At 43.4% G+C, this 5575-nt stretch overlaps 1 long non-coding RNA gene across 1 annotated transcript; it reads right to left on the reverse strand.

Annotated features, from left to right (window-relative positions):
* Positions 1 to 339: 339 nt before the first annotated feature.
* LOC310754383 lies at positions 340 to 3741 on the reverse strand. The gene is made up of 2 exons (XR_014543784.1): positions 1355 to 3741; positions 340 to 661 (listed from the first exon to the last, which is right to left on the reverse strand). It is a non-coding gene; the product is annotated as an uncharacterized lncRNA (long non-coding RNA).
* Between the last annotated feature and the right edge of the window lie 1834 nt (positions 3742 to 5575).

The raw sequence follows: 5575 nt of genomic DNA on the forward strand, positions 1-5575 counted from the left end.
CCTTGGAGGAAGGAAGTCAAGTCTATTCTTGTGCTTCTGTACCAAATTATTTAGGAATGTTCAGCACTTTGGACTACCTGTGTTTTCCGACTGCTGTTTGGAAAAGCACATGAATCTGACCTTTGAGGAGTTCATAAGTAAACCATTTTTAACTTATCAAATGGTCTTTTACTATGCCTAGGGAAGTGGGAACTTTGGAAGGAACTTAGAAGGGGATATCTTTTAATGAAAAAGAGGCATAGTGCCATAGCACCATAATACTTGTTGTTGTTATTAATGATGATGCTACTGCTGCTGGTGCTATAGCACTACAACTCTATGCAACACAGGACTGCAATAATGAAAAAAATTCTGATCACTACCATTTTATCAGTGTGCCTAATGTCAGTGATCAGAAAGGGTGCTTATTATAATAATAGCGTTAAGAGTTTGTGGGGTGCCTGGACCCCCCCTTCTGGTTCCTAAACTCCCCCTTCTAATTCATAGGTGCCAGATACTGGATTTAGCATGTTAAAATTAACCCAGAAACAAAGATGGATCAAGTAGTAGCTCCAAAGTACAAAGTTCTATTGTTCTATTGGCGTGCGGGGCTGAAGGAAGAAAGATGACTGCCTTTCACTGTTTGCAAAGTCAGTGAGACTTTACTGAACGCTGATGGTTTCTGGAAGGCAAAACATGCACAAATGAGACCTCTTATTATGCATATACTAAATAAAAAAAGACTTGCAAAGGCAACATTGTTGTTTTTTCCCCACCCACTCCCCAAAATGGTCTTCATAGGCCCAAATTCTGCCTTTGCTCTTCAAAGCATGTTGGCCGTTTTTATCAGTCTGCTTTACCACCACCTTCTCACTTCTGCACCTGTCTCTCTGACCATCATCAAGCATCTGTGAATAAGCTAAAGTCTTTGTAGTTCAGCTCTGCGCATCACCAGAATGCTTGACCTCAATCTTAAAGCCCAAAGGAATGTGTCAGCTGGAGTCTGACTTCTCATTAAATTACTAATAAGTTCTACCTTCTGAATAAAGCTTCCATTCCTCTGCATGCTTGTTTTGCATGTTTAAGGGAATTTGCTACTGCAATTGGGGGAGGGGATTAAATTTAGGTTAAATAATGTGGTTCCCTCATTTTCAAATCTCCATCTCAGAACTCTGGCAGCCTTCCTGAAATATGCCATGCCTTTGATGAATCCCCTTGTGAATCATGCTTGCATGAATGAACATTATCTATCTGTGCAATGCCTTGTATTTTAAAATGTATCACAGTATCTCATCTTTTTAACACTTTCATACCAAAAGTTCTTCACACTCACAAGAAATGTATCACAATTACTGCTTTTACAGCCTTATATTACCCAGGGAACTTGCTGGTACTCTTTACATTTCCTGTGTAGGGATGCGGGTGGCACTGTGGTCTTAACCACTGAGCCTCTTGGGCTTGCTGATCAGAAGATTGGCAGTTTGAATCTACACGACAGGGTGAGCTCCCATTGCTCTGTCCCAGCTCCTGCCAAAATAGCAGTTCAAAAGCATACCAGTGAAAGTAGATATATAGGTACCATTGCGGCAGGAAGGTAAATAGCGTTTCCGTTTGCTCTGGTTTCTGTCACAGTGTTCCGTTGCACCAGAAGAGGTTTAGTCATGCTGGCCACATGACTCGGAAAGCTGTCTGCGGACAAACACCGGCTCCCTTGGCCTGAAAGCAAGAGGAGCGCCCCAGCCCATAGTCACCTTTGACTGGACTTAATCATCCAGGGGTCCTTTACCTTTACCTTACATTTCCTGTATTTGTTCTTCTTGCTTGCTGGATCATCACCTTATCGTGGTGAGTGGGGTTGCACATTCCTACGTCCCTTGTGAGCGAAACCGTCGGGAATCTCGTACTCCCAGCAGGGTCACCCAAGGCGGTAAGGTCAAAGGGGAAGGGCTAGACAAAGAATGATCCAAGAAGTCCTCAACGGCAAAACAGGCAGAAGATAACAAGTAGTATGTTACAACGGCTGTGAAGGCGGATGAAGGCTGCAGCAGATAAGAATCTACCAGTCGTCGTGGCTGCTCATGCCATCGGAACAGAGCCTTACTGTGAAGACTGTGCGTTGGTCAGTGTGCACTGATCTACAAACATAAAACAAATTCACACACAGGCATCTTCCAAAAGCCCATCCCAAACCCAAATCCCAAAAGTCCCATGGCAATCAGCAAATGGTAACGGGGGCAGGATCGTGAAATCTGGAAGCCCCTAGCACATGGGCGGTGAATACAGATTCAGTCATTCTGACTCAAGAAATGAGGCAGTTGAGCAGCTCGACAGCTGTATCCATGACTGAGCAGCCCTATTTAGGATCCACTCTGCTCACCCCAAAAAGGGGGAGGGGCTAGAAAAGGTGCCCTAAACAAAGTCTGCCTCCCTTTTTCTCTGACTGGATTACCGTGCCCAATGGGGTCACCACCCAGGGGTCGTAAAAGACAACTGAACTTTGGAACATGGAATATACAGACTTTGTTGGATAACACAGATAACGAGCGTCCTGAACGCAGAAATGGAATCATTGCAAGCGAGCTGCGACGTTTTAACATTGATATTGCAGCGCTTTAAGAGACTCGAAGAGCTGGCGAGGGACAACTGAAGGAAGAAAAAGGAGGCTACACGTTCTTCTGGAAAGGTCTATCTGAACAAGAACGTCGAATACACGGGGTAGGCTTCGCTATCAAAAATGATCTTGTGAAGCTCCTGTGAGAAGTCCCTACCGGCATTAATGAGCGACTCTCAACCCTTCGAATAAAACTCACCAAAAACCAACAGGCTACTATTCTCAGCGCTTATCCACCAACACTGGATGCCGATGAAGACATTACAGAAAATATTTACTCTCAGCTGGATACCGTCCTATCAGAGACGCCGAAGGAAGATAAAATTATCCTCCTGGGTGATTTTAATGCAAGAGTTGGGTGAGATTTCGATCTATGGCCTGGGACTACTGGGAAAGAAGGAATTGGCCACAGTAACCAGAACGGAATCTTACTTTTGACGATATGTGCAGCGCACAACCTTGTTATTACTAACACACTCTTTCGACAGAAAAATAAATTAAAAACTTCATGGAGGCATCCTCGGTCAAACCACTGGCACCTCTTAGACTATGTTATTGTCCGTGCTAAAGATCGCCGTGATGTGCTCCTTACCAGAGCTATGACGAGTGCCTACGACTGCTGGACAGATCACTGGCTAATACGCTCCACAATGGCTATCAAGATTATACCTCAACGCAGGCTTCAAGGAAGGAAACCAAGGTGCAAAATGAACACTCAAGCCCTTCAAAATCCCATTAAGCAGGATTGCTTCCAAACAGCTCTTAAGGACCATCTGCTTTCAGAATTCCCTGATAACATCAAGGAACACTGGACCAAGCTAAAAACATCCATTATTGCAGCCTGTGAACAAACTATTGGATACCAAACCAAGAAACACCAGGACTGGTTTGATGAGAATGACAGTGAGACTGAATGCATGATTGACAAGGAAAGGAAGGCCTTTTAGATCTGGCAAAGAGACAGAAACTGTGCCATTAAGAAAAAAACCTATGGCAACTCTAAGGCTAAGGTTCAAAGAAGAACCAGAGAAGTAAAAAGCACCTGGTGGATAAAAAAAGCTCAAGAGATCCAGCACTTAGCTGACACTCATGATGCACAGAGTTTCTTTAAAGCCACAAAGACCACCTATGGGCCAATAAATCATGGTGTATGCCCTCTATGCTCAGCAGACAGTACCATGCTTCTAAAAGATAAAGAAGCTACTGCATTGGAAAGAACATTACCAGCATCTCCTTAACTGCAACTCCCCTGTAGCTGCTGAGGTCTTCTCACAAATTTCACAAAAAACAAGTTAGAGATGAGCTTGCAGTATCTCCAAATCTGGGAGAGTTGTGTACAGTTATTAACCAAATGAAAAGCAACAAAGCCATGGGATACCTGCCAAAGTCTTCAAAGTGGTTGGAATTGAACTTACACAACAACTTCACAAGCTCATTGAAAAAATCTGGGAGAGAGGAGAGATCCCAGCAGACTTTAGGGATGCCAAAATTATCAAACTCTTTAAAAAAGGTGACAGAACTGATTGCAGAAAACTATTGAGGCATCTCTCTATTAGCTGCAAAATTCTTGCAAGGATCTTAGCAAACCGTCTCTTAACAATATCAGAGGTGACCCTTCCTGAATCCCAAAATGGTTTTTGACCTTCTAGGGGGACAGTGGACATGATTTTCACCACTCGACAACTTTAAGAAAAATGCAGAGCGCAAAACCAACCCCTGTATATGGCGTTTATTGACCTAAGACTTTTGACACTGTAAATCGTAATGCCCTGTGGACTGTCCTTCTGAAAATTGGCTGCCCAGATATATTTGTGAACATCATTCGGCTCCTCCATGATAATATGACAGCAACAATCGCAGATGCAAGTGCTCCAATTGGAGAACAGCTTTTACCAAAGGTGTCATGGGCTTTGAATCATAGAATCATAGAGTTGGAAGAGACCACAAGGGCCATCGAGTCCAACCCCCTGCCAAGCAGGAAAAGACTTTTTTGAAGACACTCAAACTCAGGACACAAGGGAGAAACATCCTAAGAGGAAGGCACGCTTGGCAAGTCCACACCGAGATCAACTCCTGCCTGGAAACCAATGTCCCCACTATGGAAAGATATGTGGATCCAGAACTGGCCTCCACAGTCACTTCCTGACTTATTGTTAAAACGTGTTTATGGAAGACAAGCTTACTCGGTTACGAGTGATCGCCAAAGAAGAAGAAGTATTTGTTATTAACTTCTCAGAGTGAAATCTTAACAGACTAAAAAAATCAGAAAGTGGAACAAATCCTATTCAATGTACAGTGGTACCTCTGGTTATGAACTTAATTCATTCTGGAGGTCCATTCTTAACCCAAAACTGTTCTTAACCTGAGGCGTGCTTTCGCTAATGGGGGCTCCTGCTGCCGCTGGTGCGCGATTTCTGTTCTCATCCTGGGGCAAAGTTCTCAACCCGAGGTACTACTTCCGGGTTAGTGGAGTATGTAAGCCAAAGTGTTTGTAACCTGAAGTGTTTGTAACCTGAGGTACCACTGTATAGTGGAGGAGACCATGCCTTGTGATGGAGTCCTTAATAAAGTTTCTCCTGAGTATATGGCGGGCCCACAACTTACACTCACTATACTTACGTGACTGCAGCTTACCATGGGTGGAGGAAAGTAATAAATAAATGAAGAGTAGGGAAGACCTACTGCAAAAAGAGCTTTTAAAGCTCTCCACCTTACAAGGTGGAGAACCCTCATGTTAGTGATGGGCCCAGAGTACATAATTTATTCTATAATTTGTCCACAACATGCAAAAATATGTCCCCATATCCCTTTTTAAATTGTTTAATCTTTCCTTCTCAGATACATAAAAACAATGGGCTGGAACTACCTCCAGGCTATACCACTTGGGGCTTTTAGAAGAGAAAGAAAAGGCAAATGAGCTAGCTGAGGAGCTAAATAGCAGCATAAGTATTTGTCTCCAATCACAAGATAATAAACACTTGTGAG

Source organism: Podarcis filfolensis (genome assembly GCF_964270895.1).
Source record: "Podarcis filfolensis genome assembly, chromosome: Z".
NCBI classification, from domain to species: Eukaryota; Metazoa; Chordata; class Lepidosauria; order Squamata; family Lacertidae; genus Podarcis; species Podarcis filfolensis.